This window comes from Galeopterus variegatus, unplaced genomic scaffold, assembly GCF_000696425.1.
Source record: "Galeopterus variegatus unplaced genomic scaffold, G_variegatus-3.0.2 Scaffold2155, whole genome shotgun sequence".
In the NCBI taxonomy this organism is placed as follows: domain Eukaryota; kingdom Metazoa; phylum Chordata; class Mammalia; order Dermoptera; family Cynocephalidae; genus Galeopterus; species Galeopterus variegatus.
In genome coordinates, this window is record NW_007728266.1 from 276,667 (window position 1) to 296,182 (window position 19,516).

Here is a 19,516-nt window from a genome sequence, read left to right on the forward strand (position 1 = left end):
CAAGACAATCTTCCTCACTGTTTTGTCTGCAGTCTCAGTAACATGTCTGGCACAGAGGAGGCATATAGAGAAAGTTTATTCACTAGGGGTGTAGGTGAACTCATGAGTGAGTCAATGAATGAATGAATGAATGAATGAACACAATGGACCAAAACTTCTATGCCTCCACCTCTCAGCAGCTGTGTGTTGACAGGAACATTGACCGTGCCTAAGGAGTTAGCAAGGATCTCCCGGAGGAGCAGGTGTTAGAGCTCGGTATTGAAGGGTGATCAGGAGCCTGAAGGACACATGCTAATTACTGGACAAGAAGTTCTACTCAGGTGCGGACTCAGACGCCTTCATATTCATGCACACCATTTATTTATTTACTTGTTTGTTTGCTTATTTTTTGTGGCAAAATACACATAAAATTGATCACCTTAACAATTTTTTTTGTTTTATTTATTTATTTTGATGCATTTTAATCGTACATACTTATGGGGCTTAATATTTTTTGAAACATAATTGATTGTACATATCTGTGGGATACAGCATTGAATATCAATTCCTGTGTGTCATGTGTGATGCTCAAAGCAAGATAATTAGTATATCCAACATTTCATAATGTAATCATTTTTTGTGGCCCTTTACCTATTTCTCACTCACCCTCCACTCCCAACCTCTCGTGGCTCAGTTCTGTTCTCTCTTGAAAATTCAACAAATTATTGTGATTGTTGTATCTTTCTTTCTTTTGTTATTTATTTATTTATTTATTAGCTCCCACTTATGAGTGAGGACATGCAGTGTTTCTCTTTCTGTGACGGACTTATTTCACCTAACATAATTTTCTCCAACTTATCCATGTTGCTGTGAATGGCAGAATTTCATTCTTTTCTATGGCAGAGTACAATTCCATTGTGTATATATACCACATTTTCCTCCTTCACTCTTCCATTGATGGACACGTAGGTTGGTTCCATATCTTGGCTATTGTAAATAAAGCTGCGATAAACATGGGAGTGCAGGTATCCCTTCAACATGATGATTTCCATTCCCTTTGGTATATATTCAGTAACAGCATTTCTAGATCATATGGTAGATCTATCTGTAGTTGTTTGAGGAACCTCCATACCATTTTGCATAATGGCTGCACTAATTTACAGTCCCACCAACAGTGTAGGGGGGGTTCCCCTTTCTCTGCATCCTCACCAGCATTTGTTATTCTCTGTTATTTTGATAACAGCCAGTCTAACTGAGGTGAGACAGCATCTCAGTGTGGTTTTGAATTGCATTTCCCTGATGCTTAGGGATGTTGAACATTTTTTCATTTGTCTGTTGGCCATTCGTATGTTTTATTTTGAGAAAGGCCTATTCAGCTCCTTTGACCATTTTTTAATCAGGTTACTTGTTTTTATACTGTTAAATTGTTTGAGTTCCTTATATATTTAGGATGTTAATCCCTTGTTGGATGCATAGTTGGCAAATATTTTCTCCCACTCTGTTGTTTCTTTGGCTGTGCAGAAGCTTTTTAGTTTGATATAATCCCCTTTGTTTATTGTTTCTTTTGCTGTCTGTGCTTTTCAGGTCTTGTTCATAAAAACTTTGCCTAGTCCTGCTTCCTGATGGGTTTCCCATATGTTTTCTTTTAGGAGTTTTATAGTTTAAGGTCTTAATTTAAGTCTTTAATCCATTTTGAGTTGATTTTGGTATACGGCAAGAGGTACAGGTCTAGTTTCATTCTTCTACATAGTATATCCAGTTTTCCCTGCACCATTTATTAAAGAGGAGGTATTTTCCTCAGTGTATGTTCCTGGTGCCTTTGTTAAAGATCAGTTATCTGAAGTATGTGGGTTGGTTTCAGGGTTCTCTATTCTGTTCCATTGGTCTGAGTGTCTGTTTTTATGCCAGTACCAAGCTGTTTTGGTTACTATAGCTTTCTTTGTCGTATAATTTGAAGTCAGGTAGTTTATGCCTCTGGTTTTATTTTTATTTTTAGGTCAGGATAGCTTTGGCTATTTGGGATCTTTTGTTGTTCCCTATGAATGATAGGATTCTTTTTTCTATTTCTGTGAAGAATGTCATTGGTATTTTCATGGGGATTCCATTTAATCTGTAGATCGCTTTGGGTCATATGGACGTTTTCACAATGTTAATCCTTCCAATCTAAGAGCATGGAATGTAGTTCCATCTTTTTGTGTCCTCTTTAATTTCTTTCAGCAGTAATTTGTGGTTCTAATTGTAGCGATCTTTCGCCTCCTTGGTTAAATTGATTCCTAGGTATTTTTTTTTTTTTGGTGACTATTTTAAATGGGCTTGCTTTCTTGATTTCTTTTTCAGCTAGTATGTTATTGGAATATAAAAACACTACTGATTTTTGTGTGTTGATTTTGTATCTGCAACTTTACTGAAATTATTCATCAGCTCTAAGAATTTTTTTGTAGAGTCTTTAAGTTTTTCTGTATATAGGATCATGTCTTCTGCAAACAGGGACAGTTGGACTTAGTGTTTTCCAATCTGTTTACCTTTTATTTCTTTCTCTTGCCTGATTGCTCTGGCTAATATTTCCAATACTGTGTTAAATAGGAGTGGTGACAGTGGGCAACTTTGTCTTATTCATGTTCTTAATGGATAAGCTTTCATCTTTTCTCCTTTTAGCATGATATTGGTGGTGGGTTTGTCATATATGGCTTTTATTTTGTCGAGATAACATTCCTTTGTGCCTGTTTTGCTGAGAGTCTTTATCATGAATGAATGTTGAATTTTGCCAAATGCTTAGGAGTTCAGTTTTCACCATGTGCTGGAACTTGGATGAGATACTATTTTTGCAGTCCTAGGATGGTACTGGGGCCAGGGGCAGGGGGATGACTACATTACAAATTTTTGCCTTCATTTCAGCAAGAAATCTACAGTGTTTCTCCTTGGATCCTTGTTTACCCTCAGTCCAGCCCCAACAGGTGCCTGATATCCAGCCCACATTAAGGGGTGGACTTTACATCTTGGATTTGGTTTTCACTAGGGCAAAGCAGGTGGCTCCTCTGTGTCACACAGGAAGCCCATGTGTGAGCCCATAGGTTTCAGGGCTCAGCTCCCACCCTCTCCCAAGCTTCCCTTCCCCTGACATCCTTGGGTCCAATCTCCCATATGTTTTGCCATCTCAAATGTCTACGTTGTCTTAAGCTTTCAGGACTTTTCTCATGCTGTTCTTTCTGCCTGGCTCACCCACTTCTGCCTTTTGTTCCTCTGAGACTCAGTTCACAGGCCCCTTCTCTGAGCCCCACCCCAGCTTTCTATGCAAGACTTCCTTGCACACTGATGCATAAGTGTCCATTTAGCAACTGGTCTCTTCTCATCTAAACACAATTTGTCCATTAAGAAAAGGATGAAGGAGTGACAAGGAATATCTGTGCAACTTGTAAGAGTGTGCGTGTGGTGTGTACCTGTCTGGACATGGTGTGGATGCCTGTGTGAGCACCTAGACGTCAGCCTAGGCAGATGACGTCTGTCTCTGACCAGCTCCCCGCCCCCGTTGTGCTCTCTGCAAGAGCGTGACTCTCTCCTGCCTGACGCTGGCCGCCGCCCCCGCCTCCCTCCAGTAACTGAATGTAATATAAGAACTGAAGTACATTTTCCATTATGTGTTGTATTTATTCAGCACAGCCTGATGTTCCCTGCTCTTAATTTAAAAATGTTTAAATTGAAATGCTTTTAAAAATTTTTCCTTTGAAAATACCCACCGAAGGTAAATTGCCCTATTTGTATATGGCCATCAATTTGCTTTTCTCTGCATTGATGACCTGCTATAGAAAACAAAAGCCCCTGCTAGTACTCACAACCACCCCCTCCCCTTTCTCTCTGACTCTTGGTGGCCCCTGCCTGGCTTGCAGACTGCTGTCCCCACCCCGGCCCAGCCTGAGTCCGAGACTCAGTAGCATTTGTCTGTTCCTCGGTCTGCAGCTTAAAGCTACTCTGACAACTTGTACCCTCCCTCAGGGAAGGTCAAGGCAGAAGGTCCCCTCTTCCATTTAGCATGGAAATAAGGAAGCCCCCAGTGCACAGAGACAGGGAACCCGACCACCAGGGGGCGCATGGACCTCAGGAAAGGGTGGTGGGTTCTACTCTCTGAATCCCCCACCAAGCAGAGGACTGAGAAGGGCCTGCTGAGGCAGTTAGGTGACTGCCCCCAGGGCCTCGAAGAGTGGCTGGAACAGGTCTCTCTTCCTCAGTGCCCCACCATGGTCATTCAAATGCTGTCAGAGGGGGTCAAGGTTGATGTCCCAGTCCAAGTTTGTGCATGCTAGGTGCCCAGACTCTGCTGGAGGCTGGGGAAAGAGGGAATTTCTGAGTTGAATTACAAGGGGACCTGGGTACTATGGTTGTCATTACTTATTTTAATGTGCATTATTTAGGAAAAATAATATTGATAGTCCACAAAACCTTTGATGTTATGGATAGTATTGCTTAGCATGGAGCTAAAGAAGTCAGCCTATTTAAGGCTGATTTAAAGAAAATCAGAATGTAAATACTTGTTCCAGTGGCACATAAAGGCAGTGCACAGATGACGGTGTATACCCTAACGCCTACCTAACACCCCGTGGTATTTCAAAATTAACATCATCATAATTCACTCTTCATTGCTTTTCTCCCCAACCTGCTCATCTTCATGTTGGTCATGGCACATTTATCCTCCTAGTGGCTCCGGCCAACCTCCCTGAAGTCATCCTGGATTCCTCTCTTTCCTTTGTGCACCACAGCCAATCAGCCAGGAAATACCCTCTGCTTAACTTTCTAAGTACACTCAGAATCCATGCACCTCTCCCACCTCCACTGCCCTGCCGTGGTCCAGGCCACCACCTGCTCTCTGCTTGGTAGCTGCAGTCACCTCTGGACTGGTGTCCTTGCTTCCACCCTTGCCCCACTGCAATCCATTTTCCACCTAGCCACCAGAGTTTCTAAAAGGTGAAAGTCATATCCCATCACTCACCTGCTTAGAACCTTCAATGGTTTTCTGAAGTTCTTCTGATAGAATCCAAACCCACACCCAAGGTCTCTGTGTCCCGTCCATACAGCCACTGGCAGTGTCCCTGACGAGGCACATTTTTTATCTCCACTGCTTCTCTCCACAGCAGGCCATTCCATCTTCTTTTGATTCCTTGCACACACCAAGCCTCTTCCTGTCTTGGTGCTCTTGCACTTCCTGTCCCTCTGCCTTGTTTTCTGGTCCTCTGGATTTTGCCGAGTCCGGCACCTTGTCTTCAGAACCACAAAAGAGCCCTTGCAGAAACCCACATTGAATAGAGCCCCATTCCCTCTGTCATGCTGTATCTCAAGCCTCTGTTTGAATTTCATTACAGCACTTATCACCCTTGTCATCGTCTTGCTTATTTGTTTCTTCGTTCATTGTCTGTTTCCCCCATCAGACTGTCAACACCCTGAGGTGGACATTTTTACCCTTTCCCTGCTGTATCACCAGTGCCTAGAGCAGTGTACTTTAAATGCCAAATGCTGGGAACTCCTTGAGGGGCTGGCTTCCTCCCCTCTCTCTAGTGGATTAGACCCCAGGTCCTCAGCCTCATCGCTCTGCCCATGCTCACAGCATTGTGGGGTGCGCCTTCTCAGCATTCCGCAATATCCCCGAAGCTGTCCCACAAGGAAATCAGCTTACACCTACTTCTTTCCCCAAATCTCTGCTTGCAACATCCCTCTCGTTCTTCACAATCACCTCTAGCATCACCTCCTCTCAGAAGCCTTCTTTGATTCTCTACAAGCAGGCGCATAGTCTCTGTCCCCAGCACTCATCTGTATTGGTGGCTTTCCTTCCCTTGCTCCTGTGTGAGATTCATCATGTCCTCTTGTAGTAAGAGCTACTCATCGGGTGGCGTGCATGCGCATGCGTGTGTGTGTGCGTGGACTAGGCACCTGGAGGGTTCTGCTGAAGACACAGCTCCCTAAGCTGAACAAAAAGCTGGGGTAGGCATGCATGGAGTGCTATCTGGTCTGAGCGGGAGGAATGGCATGCTATACTGGCTGTGGGTTCAGTTGCACGTCACCTTCCCCCTGGCAGGGACTGAACTGCCAAATTCTAAGTGATTTTGCTTCCCTCTGAGGCAGACGTTTCCCTGGAAGGACTATCTAGCCTTGATTTAGTGACCAACACCAACCCAGCTACAGATAGCCCTGCTGGGGGTGAAGATGACTATCTAAAGATTTGCTAAGCACAGGTCCAAAAGGGGCTCAGTGCTGTGTTTGGAACCAAGTCCATGCCTATGAAGGGCCTGGAAGCCCAGTAATCTAATCTGGATCCTGCTCCACCCCCATTTACTAGGAACTTGGAAATTTCTACTTCTAGAAACCTGGGATATAGTACAGTAGGCAGTTGGGCTGGAGGTCCTTATAATATCCAATGAAACCATCTTTCCTGGGCTCCCCGAGGCTTGGTGAGGCCCTGCTCTTTTCCAGCACTTTCATGACTCAAACTTGGCAGTGCTCTAGGGGTCTGGGCAAGCTGCTGTTTTACCATCCTGGACAGATTTATCCCTGAGAACCTGCTATTTGCCCAGTGTCTTGAAGGATGCAGAGGTCTGGCTGGAGAACAGGATGGGGTACTAGGTCCAGGAAGCCAATGGCCCCAGTCCGTGGCTGAGAGTGGGTGGAGAGGAGCGTGAACCCAATTTTCTCCTGGGCTCCACAGATCCTGGCATTAACTCAGCCTCACTGGTTGAACTGAACAAATTGATTTCTGTTTGGGGCTCAATTTCTCACTTATTTTAAGGAAGGAGTTTCTCAGGGCCCTTTGCAGCCTTCCTAGGAGCAGAAGGGAACAGATTTGTCTTATCTCAACTCATACCTCTGCATTACTCAAGTTGGTCAAAGCACTAATTTCCAGCCAAGCCTTTGGAGTTGCCAGTTTCTATGGATCAATGTTTTTAATTAGATGAGTTTTCTTGTTTCTCCCTTATTGGATTGAGTAAGCAAATTAAATTGAGCAATTTGTTGTTAGGTCATTTAAATGCCAACTGGGTTTCATAACCTGGTCTTGAGCCACATCCAAGTCCTTCCAATTTCTTCCTGGAGTGGTGGAATCAGAGGCCAGCTGGAGGAGTGGACACCCCTGGGAACTGCAGGTGACTCTCTTTGTTGGTCTAAGAGGGCAATGTGGGTAGTTATAAGGGCTTCAGAACTCGAGTTGGATGGAAACAGTGGTGAGATGATGATAATCAGAAGTTCCTAGGGCTGTCCATGGATAAGGGGGCTGCTTTGAATTTGCAGCCTCTGTTTTCCTGTCTGTACAATGGGTAAGGTCTTTAGAGACCCTTCTGTTCTGGCATTCTGGGGCACTCTGGCTCAGGAGAGGTGGGAACTGCCCCAGCCTCACCAACATACAGTTGTTCTGTCCGGTGCTAGATGGGTCGCTGCCTTTGTGAGTCAGGTTATGGGAGGCCGACCGAGGTGGGGTGGACAGGTGGCCGGGGTTGAGGACGAGGGAGCAGCCTGGGCCAGGGCTCTGGGGCACACCTGCTTGGCCAGGCTGCCTCAGGCTCCAGACGGATAGCCGGGCTGCTGTTCCGCTTCCTGCCGCAGAGCAGGCTGGGGGCGCTCTCGTGCCACGAGTTGAAGTCGCGGTGGGGTTTTGCAAGCTCTTCCCCAGGGTTCGCACAAAGATTCCAGGCTAGAAGGGATTTGAGAAAGGAAGCCGTGGGCACTGGGCACGGCAGGAGAAAACTCTCCAGGCGCCTGCCCTAGACCTCCCCATCTCCACATCACCCCCGGAGCCTGGCCCCTCAACCCCTCCTCTCACTGCCAGGGACCCTGGCCACATCTGCCAGCAGCACAGTGCCACGCTGCAGAGCTGTTGTTGGCAACCTGTTCCCTTTCACGCCCGGGGAAAGGGAGGAGGGTAGTGTGCTGTAGGACATTCACCTTTGGAACCAATTCTGAGAGGGGACGGAGCTGGGGTCGCTAGGCCACCTTCCTGGCTCCTGGAGAGGAAAGAGTGAGTAGACAGGTCTGTAGACAGGCTGCTCAGACCTGTTGAATTCAGGGAGGCAGTGACAAGATGTGACAAGAGTACAGGGACAGTGGCTGGAGGGCTCCAGCAGGGGCTAGGGACAGGCATTCAGGGCATCGGGCTTGGTAAATAACATTAACAAGGCGACAACCCGAGCAGGCAAATTGGGAATGCAGACAGGGCTCCGTGACTGCGCTGGCTGTCTGCCTGTGAGTCACCTCTGCAGATCGATTTCATCTCCAAGCACTTGGCTGTGCAATGTGCTTAGAAAGAGAGGCTGCATTGGAGCCCCACCCTCAAAAACAGTGGAACAACTTGGGGTGCACCACCAGTGGCCCGGGAGCACTGCCTCTTCATGCCAGGCCCAGAAGCCTTGGCCTGTGTCTTCTTCCTTTGGTCCCTCTTTTGCAAGTTCTCCAGGTTTCAAATTGAAATTGACTTTTCAAAGCCACCCTAATTTGGGGGTCTCCAGACACCCCCCAGCTCTACTAAATCAAATCACCTCTTGTTGCTTAATCTCCTTGCCCCTTTTCAGTGCCTGGCCCAGAGTAGATGCCAATAAATACTTGTTGAAAGAATGAGCAAAACGATGTATTTAAAAAAATTTGTAATGTGCTTGGATTTGTCTGCTTCTTACTATACCTGAACCTATGAAATAAAAGCACAGCCCTTTAAGAAACAACCAGGCATCAAGTATGTCCATAACACAGCAATGGTTTTAGGAAATAAACAGTTCAGTACAGATGTGGGCCAGGGGGTAGGTGGGGGACAAAGAGTCTGGGAAAGGAAATCTGCCTGCAAAGAGAGTCCCAGGAAGGCAGCTCATTTTGCAGGCACAATCTTGCTCTTCCTTTTCTGTTCTGACCATGTGCAACAGAAAGTAGTTTTCTCTGGCCCAAAGACAAGGTAGGGGAGGCAGTGGCTGTGTCCTAGTGTACTGAGAGCTAACGGTACCACCGTGGGACACTTTCAGTTACCGTCTGCAGAGAGGTACCTCGGACTGGGCGGTTCAAAATACCAGCTTCTGTGGGGCATGCAACGCCCAAACTGCTCCTGAACCCCAAGGTGACAGCAGCCCCCAACTGAGCCACTGTGGACCCCAAACCCAGGTTTCTGGTGGATTGTTTGCCTAATTGCAGAGATAACATCACAGCCAGATGGAGTAAGCACTGATTGGTGACATTTGAAGATTTTGAGTTGGAGCTGGCTGAAACTTAATTTTTGTCTATCTTCAAATATTGCCTTGTATTGAATGGCATGGAAATCTTATCCACTGGTTAATATTTGCTTGTTATTTTAAGAGTGTATTTTTCCTAGGCAGAGACCATAACTAGATCTGGGAAGACCTAGTACTTTGGACTAGCAGCCTTGCAAAGCCACAGCTTGGGGCTGGAAGTGGATTTTCTGCACAACCCAAAGGAGAGGGTCTGTGGAGTGGCCAGCAGTGAGGTTATGGTCACACACACTCCTGGGTCCTGTCTAGCTTCTGCTGTGAAGTTTCAACTTGGACTTGGGGCCAGGTCCAGATGTCTTCCTACCTCATCGGGGGATTGAGGGGCTTAGAAGGGAGGTACCAGTGTAATCACCTCTGAGTGGAGAAAGAACGAAGGAAGGAAGGAGGGAAGAAGAGAGAAAAGATGGGAGAGAAAGAAGGAAGGGAGAGAGGAAGGACGGAAGGAGGGAGGGAGGTATCTGGGCCCCTATTCTGGTGACTCATGGCCACAGGGTGACAACAGCTGGAAGTATAGCCGCCTCGCAAACCAGACCAGCACCGAACCCCGACATGCCAATTTTGCTGGCTGGCAGGGCTCGCTCGAAAGGGACAGCACAAGGATCACTCGCAGAGGGGCAAGGACCTCGGTGGGTCGTGCAGGTGTACTGGCTTCCTTCAGTCGGGGAAATGTCGCAGTGTTTCCTGGGAGACGGGCCAGCAGGCCTTCGTTGTGTTCCCCTAGAAATGGAACTTCCCAGGCCTGAATGGTCATGTCTCACACCCAGGCCACGGACGCCCTTCTTCCTTGTGCCCGTCCCCCGGCTCCTGCTCTCTCTGCCCTGCCCCCTCCTCTGCGTCTCTGCTGCTCTTTTGCCCTCTCGCTCCCACTCCTCCTGCGCCGCCCCGCTCGCCTCTGTCTCGCAGGGCAGCTCTCTCGCTTGCTCGCCTCCGCCTGGCCGTGTCTCCTGCTGCTTTTCCCTTTGACACACTGTTCCGTCCTCTCTCCCCTGTTTGCTGCCCTTTTGCCCCTCCCCCTCCTTTTCTTCCCCTCAAGGCTTTTCTCTCCACCCCGGTTGTTCTTTTCTCTTTTCCTCTATTTCCTGCCCCCTCCGTCCTCTCTTCAAAACAAAACCATTTCCCTCCGCTGCTGTCCTTTGGTCTTTCACTATGTCTTTGCCATCTTTTCCTCTTCCCCTCCCTCCAGTCCCCTTCTCCCCCCACCCCTGTCTTTCCTAGATAGGCCCAGTCTTGGCTTCTGCGTCTTGATCTCTCTCCCACGTCCCTCTTCCCTCTTGCAGCTATTCCCCCACCATCAAGCTCTTGCAAGCTGCCCCTCCAGCCCCTTCTCCACCCCTTCCTTCTCAGTCTCTTCCCTTCCCATTGCTGAGATCTCTAGACCTCCTTTCTCCCTCCAGGCCTCCCAGCAGTGTGTGGACTTGGGAAAGGCTGGCAGGGGGAAGATTGGGCCTTGATGGACTTTGCACTGAGCCCAAGGGAGTGGGATCCCTTCTCTCAAGCCTAGCCCCCGTCCCCTAACTCTCCTGCCTCAGGAAGCAAGAGATCGAGTCAGTGAGATGCAGGGAAAAGAGTAGAATCCCAGCTCCAAGCGAACACACCCAGTGGAGTTGGTGACTCCTGCCCTGACATGGGGACGCAGGGGAAGCCTCTGTGGGAAGCTGCTGGGGCTGCTCATCATAAAGGAGGCTGCGGGCTGGGGAGCCAATGCCTGTAGGTAGTGGGGACACCAGCACAACCCTATCATGAGTTCTGCATCAGAGCAAGAAAGCCATCAATCCTCCACAGTCTCATTCCCTGAAGACACCACACACAGATCACCCTCTGGGTACATTTCTGGCATTGCACCAAGGTCTGCCAGAGGACAGTGGCCATAGCTTTCTGGGGATTCACAGACTCCCTAAGGGAGTGGGGATGGGGTAGACGCACAAACATGGTCTCAAGTCTCCTTTTGTACAGATGCGGACACTGAGGACAAACTAGCTTCCTACATTCAGGTGGTCAAAGACCTGGGGTCAGAAGTCAAAGCTGGGCTAACAGGGCCGGGACTCTGCACCTGGGTACGTGTGTGTTGGAGCTGTGCTGTCACGTGTGCTCGTGTGGCTTTCCCAGCAGCATTCACACCAGAGCTAAGACAAACCCGAACCCTCACTCCCACCCACTCCCCAACCCTGTGGCACATATGGACCTCAAATAGAAAGTGTATTTGTCCGGTTTCTGAAAAACAAATTTAGTGTCAGAAATGCACAAACTCCAGGAGATTCATGTTCAAGTCGTGGATGGGGATGATGTTGGGTGAGCCTGGTCCTCAGTATCCCCATATTAACAGAGGACTTGACTAAATGGTCTCCGAGGGCTGGTTTTGCTCCAGGTGCTGTACATGTGTGGTTTCATTTAAGCCGCTCATTGACTTGACCAGAGTTTTCCCCATTTTGCACATACGATAACTGAGGCACAGGGAGTTTAAGTAATTGGCCACAGACCAACATGGGTCGGTTTGGCTCCTGACCTCCTCTTCCTGCTCTATCAAGGCACTTCCTGATCGAGTTGGTTCAGGGGTTGGGGACTCTGGGCTCTGGCCCAGCAGCAGCAGCTTGCTCAGTGGAAAGGCAAATCAGATAGGGACACACCCCAAAGGTGTTCAACGAAGGGGTCGGCTTAGGCCAGCTGTTTTTCTCCCAGCCCTGCTGCAAGCTGGGGAGCAGGGCGCCTCCACTGCGATGGCAGGGCGATCATGGTTTCGGTGACAGCAGAGCCTGTGAACGTCTTCTCCATCACTTGCTGTTCCCACTGCCTGAATGCTCTGCCCCCGATCTCTGCATCACTGCTTCTTTCTTGACATTCGGTCCTCAGCTTAAATGTCACAATGCTCGGCCACCCAATCTAAAGGGGCCATGCAGCCACACTCTGTCACATCACCCTGTTTTAATCCCCTGGCTAGCACTACTCACTCATATTGTCCTCCTCTCTGTCCTTGTTCAAAGTCTCTCTCTCTCTCTCCAATGCCTAGTGTGAGACCACATCTGCCTTGTTCCCTGTTGTACCTCCAAGGCTTGTACCTGGTGCCCAGGAGGTGTTCAATAAATATTTGCTGGACGAATGAGTAAAACTCTAATGGCAAACAATAGTGACAAGCACCCTGCACTGCACCAATGCGAGCTCAGTTATATTGTGCTGAGTGCTAGGGACACTGAGAGCAATTCAACACGGTCCCCGTCTTCCAGGAATTCCAGTCTAGTGAAAAGACAGAGATGGAGACAGCTGGGGTTCTGTGCCATATGCTGAGTACTGTGAGAGCCAGATTTATAAAGTCCGGGGGAAGCGGTGACTGACTTTGCTGGGAGAATTAGGGACAGTGTTGAAGGATGAGCACTTTTCCAGGCAGAGAATCAGGGCAGTACATGTCTAGCAAGGGAAAAAATATGTGCAAAGTGTGAGGCAGGGAAGAGGTCTGGTGCATTCGAGGAGCGGGGAAGTGCTTTGCAGGGCTGAAGAGCTGAGCGTGGGAGAAGAAAGCGATGGATAAAAAACTGGAAAGGTGGGCAGAGGCCTAGCCATGGAGACTTTTGAAACCCAAGTGGAGGCATTTGCTCTATGTTAGGTTGTCCATTTACAATGTTTGAAAGTAGAGGAGACACGCTATCAGATCTCTGTTTTAATGCTATTTGTCTGCTGTCCAGCAACGTGGAAGAGAGGAGGGGAGAGGTGAGCAGGCTCCTTGCTAACGCGGGAGTTTGTATCCAGGGCTCCATTAGACAGGACGACTGTCATAGACCGTGTGTAATGACCTGGCTTGTAAAAGAAGAAAAGCTACATGTGTTGGAACATTAACAGTCCTAGCTCCAGCCTTGACCTTGAACGCTGAACAAAGGTAATGGACTTGAACATCAAGACCTTGGGGACAGCTGTCTTCCTAAATATCCTAAGACCCAGTGGCACCAACTAGGTAACTGCAGGAGCCTCCAAGCAAAGAAGGAGGTACCAGCAGCTCCTCCAAAGAAAGGAGATGTCCTAATGCCTACCACTAGCTTGTCTTGAAGCCTGGAAGTGTCCCATCTTTGCTATAGCTGGCGCCTCCGAAGACATCTCTGTGCGAGGTGAGGATTAAGGCCCTTGCAGCATGGTAGGTGCATGGACATAAACTCGCACATGTGTGCTGCAGGCCTGGGGCTCTGGGACGAAGCAGTCTTTGAGTGGTCATCCTGTGTCTGAGTGATGGGCTCTGAACTCCCACTCCTACCCACTCCTCTGTGCTGCACAGCTCTCAGTTGTTTTAATTTGACATAAGGAGGGATGACCAAATTTTTGGCAAGCCCTGAGAAAGAGGGGAAGGATTGCAGTATTGCCTATTCAAAGTCCCAAGTCGCTGAAATGGAAATTGGCTGCCATGTTAGAAAGGAACGAGGGAGAGAAAATTGCCCTGTGAGCAATTCAGCTTGGTCATAAATATTCCCAATAATCCTTTTCACTGCACAGTGCTTTGTCAGGCCCTGAGCTCTTTCCCATACATCAGCCCGCTGGATCGTCACAATGGGTCTGTGCGGTAAACAGGGCCAGGACTAGCCATGCTGGGTGGCATGAGCAGAGCAGGAGCCAGAAGACAGGCCTCCTGCCCTCAGCCCTGGGCACAGCTGTCTCTGCCAGTTTTGCCCAGGGCCAAGCCCAAGAGGTCCTTGTGCTGCAGTGGGGAACCTGGCCTCAAGCGCGCAGGACTGGGGACAGGCTTGCACTGAGGACACCTGACTGGCTAGCTCCGCTTTCCTGCTTTTTCTCCTCTTTTCCTTTGAATTTTTTTTTCTTGGTTTGTATTGAGGTAAAAACCACATAACATAAAATTCATCATTTTAACCATTTTAAAATGTATGATTCAATGGATTTAATACATTCATAATGTTGTGTAATCATCACCACTGTCTAATTCCAGAACATTTCTATCACCCCAAAAGGAAACCCCGTACAGATTAAGCAGTCTCTCTCCATTCCCCTCACCCTTCTTTTCTTTTAAAAATCATGTTATTGAAACTTACCTGTGGGCCTCAGGTGCAGAGAGGTGAACTAAATCCACCCCTCACTTCAGGACTGGCTGCTAGCATCACCTACAGGATGCGCAAAGCCCATCTCTCGTTTTGTTATCCCAGGTCCCCACACCCTTTTCCCCTCCATGGGCACCCACTCTAATGCATTTGAGATGAGTCCCCAAATATGTATGCATTCTTATGAAATATAGTGTTGTTTTCTGTATGTGTTTTTAATTTGCATAAATGTTATTGTGCTATAAATCTTATTCTGTTTCTTACTTAAAAAAGAAATTCAGCACTATAATTTCGAGATGAGTCCACGTTGCACATACATCTAGTTACTTCAAACTGCTGCTTGGTTTTCTATTTAGCCTATCCATTCTCCTGGGGATGGAAAGATGGCCTGTCCCCAGTTACATGCAGTGCCACAGTGGCCACCTCCACACATGTCCTGAGGGGACCTGCACTGAAGTAAACCCCCAGATGTAGACTCACTGGATTAGATACTCAGACAGTACATGTATACTTAATTCACTGCGCCCCACTGGATTGTGTCCCAAAACAGTAGAGCAGCTTACCCCCCTACCAGAAGGGCACAAGGGCTCCAATGTGACCTCTTCCTTGCTGACACATAGTATGATCTGACTTTCTAATATCTGCCAATCTGATAGGGGCTAAGTGAATTTTATCATTGTTTTAATTTGCATTTCCCTGATTACTACTGAGTTTGGGCATCTTTTCATACATTTATTGGCTATTAGACTTTCTCTTGTGTAAATTGCCTATTCCAATTATTTCTCTGTTTTTCAATTTGGACTCCTGTCTTCTTGCTGACAGATCCCTTCTTGTTGGTTTTAAACATCACATCACGAAATTATTCATCTCTGTCATTAATCTTTTTGTTTTTTTGATGCTATCATTTTATGAACAGAAATCCTTAATTTTATTTGGTAAAATCTATTAATCCCTATGGCTTGAAGGTTTTATTTTAGGTCTGATCTTTGTTTTCTTCAAGGCTGAAAAGGTATTCTCTTACATTTTCTTTCAATAGCTATATGTTTTTATCTTTTATATTTAGGCTTTAAATTCTTCAGAAATCAATGTTTATATATGGCGTAAAGTGGGAATCTAGCCACGTTTCTCAGCACTATTCACTCAAAAACTTTTCCTTTGCTTACTGATTTGTGGCCTTGAGTTCTCTCTACCTTGTTTGTCTGGGTGAGGAGTGGGCAGTGGCATGTATTTGTGCTTTGGAGCATGAGTTGTCTACTTTCTTTGAACAATGTGTGTTATCATAGTGTGGTGACGAAAGCTAAGGACAGGGACTTAGGAAACGTGGATTCAAGTCCCATCTCTCTTACTAAATCGCTGTGCATCTCTAGGATTCCCCAGTTCTCTTTGAGCCTCAGTATCCTCATCCATAAAATGGGTATGCCTTCCTCAGGAACTTCTTGTGGGTCCTGAAATGAAACAGGGACCTGAAAGAACTTTGTGATGACTAAAGCACTCACTCCTTTGAAGGAACAACCCTTTCTGCTCAGGACCCAAGAGAAAAAAAGGAGGGATTCCCATTCTGCTGCCTGCTCAGTGCCAGTGCCATGATGAGTTGCTCCAACTCTGGAGATGCATGGAGCTCACAGTCCAGTGGGGAGAGACAAGGTAAAAATAGCTAATGGGACACAATCACCAAAGCATTGACCAAGCTGGGTGGTCAGCTCCATGAGTACAGGGATTATCACCTGGCTTGTTTACCTCTGTATTCACAGTGCCTGGTGCTCACTCAATATTTGTTGAATGAAAGCTCTTTAATGTTCCTATTCTGAGTGCCTGTGATCAGTGTTCAGTTTTATGTGTCAACCTGGCCAGGCTGTAGTCCCCAAATATTCAATCAAACACTAATCTATGTGTTGTCATTAAGGCATTTAGTAGCTGTGGCTAATATCTACAATCAATTGACTTTACGTAAAGGAGATTACTCTAGATTGTTTGGGTTGGCCTCAGTCAATCAGTGGGAAGGACTTAAGAGCAAAACTGAGGTTTCTCTGAGAAAAAAGAAATTTCACCTGTGGACTGCAGCATCAGCTTTTGCCTGAGAGTTTCTAGCCTGCTTTTCCTGATGGCCTTTCCTATCTATCATCTATTTATCTGTAAAGAGTTCTACCAGACAAACAGAACCAGTATACTAAGGGACTTCAAAAAGCTAGTGAAAAATGGAATTAAAAGATAAAATTAAAAAACATGAATTTTATTTCTCAGCATAAGCTCCATCAAGACACTCTTGTAAGTGATGATTACAGCCATTTATTCCATCCCTAAAGAACTAAGGGTCAGTGTAGTCTTTTTGCATTATTAACTAAAGAAAAATGGGTGCCCTTTAATTTTTTTAAGATTAAGAAACAAAAGGAAGTCAGAAGAAGTCAATCAGGACTGTAAGGTGGGTGTCTAATGACTCTCCATCGAAACTCTCACAAAATTGCCCTTGTTTGATGAGAGGAATGAGCAGGAGCATCGTCATGATGGAGAAAGACTGTTTGGTGAAGCTTTCCCAGGCATTGTTCTGCTACAGCTTTAGCTAACTTCCTCCCAACACTTTCATAATTAGCAGATATGATCATTCTTTGGCCCTCCAGAAACACAACAAGCAAAAATGCCTTGAGCATCCAGAAAAAAGCTGTTGCCATGACCTTTGCTCTTGACTTATCTGCTTTTGCTTTGACTGGACCACTGCCACCTCTTGGTAGCCATGGCTTTGATTGTGCTTTGTCTTCAGGATCATACTGGTAAAGCCATGTTTCATCTCCTGTTACAATTATTCAAAGAAATGCTTCAGGATCTTGATCCCACTTGTTTAAAATTTTCGTTGAAATTTCTGTTGTCTATAGCTGATCTGGGCACACCAGTTTTGGCATCCACTGAGCTGAAAGTTTGCTCAACTGTAATTTTTGAATCAGAATTTTGTAAGTGAACCAATTGATTCCTGTGGTGTTGGCTACTGTTTCTGCTATTCATTGCTGGTCCTCCTCAATTAGGACACAAACAAGATTAATTTTTTCTTGAAAATTGATGTGGATGGTCTGCTGCTGCAGGCTTCATCTTCAACATCATCTCGTCCCTACTTAAAACAAGTTATCCATTTGTAAACTGCTAATTTCTTTGGGCACTGTTCCCATAAACTTTTCATAAAGCATCAGTGATTTCACCATTCTTCTACCCAAGCTTCACCATAAATTTGATGTTTGTTCTTGCTTCAATTTTAACAGAATTCATGCTCTTTTCAAACTGATGTTTTATTCTTCTTAGTGCCTGAAACTAGATCCTGTCCAGACATGTTATAACAGGTTGGTACATGCTTCAGCAAGAAACTCTGCACCTGTGACTGCTAAACCTCCAGCTCTGCCCGCCTCCCCTCTGAGCACCAGACTCCTATCACCTGCTGAGCACTGTAAGCCTCAAACTGAATATGAAAGGCAGCTGAGGGTGGTGCTTAGGAGTCCGGACTCAAGGGCCCAGCTGCCTGGGTTTAATTCCTTGCTCCTTCACTGACTAGCTGTGAGGCCTCAGGCAAGTTATTTAGCCTCTGTGGGACTCAATTACCTCATTTAAAAGTGAAAATCATCATCATCATCATCACCATCATCTCCATCATCTACTTTACAGGGTGTGAGGAGGAGTGATGTCACCCATGTAAATGCAGGGAAGGGCCCTGAAACGCAGTGTCTTTTCCTGCACTGAAGACCTCTTGGCTAATATTATAATGTTGCCTTCAAATTGCTCTAAAACAAAACTCAAGACTTTTCCCAGGCTGTTTCTCCTCCCCTATATTCTGCACTTAACAAATGTCCACACCCCTTTCATTTCCCAATATACTTTACATTTTGTTAATTCTAATTCTTAATATCTTTTCTCACTATTCTCACTGCCGCCATCACTGGCCCCAGCCACAACCATCTCTCGCTTAGATGACTACTAGAGCCTCCTAAATGGTCTGCCTGCACCTATTCATGTCCCCCTCTTCAAAGTCTATCGCCTACGCAGCAGCCAGAAGGATGTTTACAAAGCTTGTAACTCCTGCTCAGAAACTTCTAGTGGCTTTCCATTTCACGATGAATAAAATGCAAACTCTTTCCCCTGGTCTTCAAGACCTGCACGTTTCTGGCCTCATCCCCTGTCTTGTCCCCATCCTCCACTGTGTTCTGGCTACACTTAATCCCTTGCTGCTCCCTCCTACCACAGGCCTTTGCACACAATGATCTCTTGGTTAGGTTCTCCACTGCATGCTTTCATTGTATCACAGCTCTTAGCCCAGATGCCATTACACCTTCTCTGATTAATATCTGTTTCTTTCACTAAAGTGAAAAGCTCCATGAGGGCAGGGACTTTGTCTGCCTTGTTCAAAACTGTGGTAGCTAGAAGAGTGTGCTTCTGGCGCATGGTAGATGCTTGATACATAGTTGTTAGATGGCTGAAGCATTGAGATAACTTTCGAATTGGGCTTAGGAGATAAGCAGGCTGTAAAAAATATAGGAAGTTGGCAGGAGGGTGGTATAGAAGGAGGAAAAGGAATTCTAGGCAAAAACAACATGAGAAAAGGCACAAAGCCATGGATATAAAGGGCGGTTTGAGGTGATGGTGAGATTCCTGGGACAGCAGAAAGAGAAGGCCGATGAACATCAGTGGTGAGAAATGAAGATGGAGTGATGCATGGGGGTCTAGGGCCCCAGGCCTGTGCTCCAGGCTGCAGAGCTTCATCTTTGCACGGCAGTGGGGAGCCAGGGACTGGTTGTGCTATGAGGAAGGTAGGCCACAAGTCAAGACTGTGCCGTCTTCATGTGGCCTCAGGCATCTGTTGTTGTAAGCCCCCATCAAATGCTCAAGTTGCATTTTCATACATCAGGACAAACCCAGGGAGCCCAAATGTTTTCCTTTTCTGCTGTTCATTTTCTGAAGCCCAGAACTTTTCTTTTTCTTTTTTTAAAAAATTTTTTGGCTCTGAAAAAGCCTGTGCTAAATTCTCAACACTAGATGTTCCAATAACAGTCATTTTTCTAAGTTAGACAACTGGGGGCAAGGGCCATAGCTATAAGTTTGAGGAAAAACTGTTGGTGCTCTGGGAGGGGTTATGGTTGCTGTAAGCTCCAGATTTCAGGCTGAAAATGGACCTAAGGCCAGAGTGAAAGGAGACACACACACACACACATGGAGAGAGAGAGAGAGAGAGAGAGAGAGAGAGAGAGAGAGAGAGAGAGAGAGAGAGAGAGAGAGAGATTATATTTTAGACACACACAT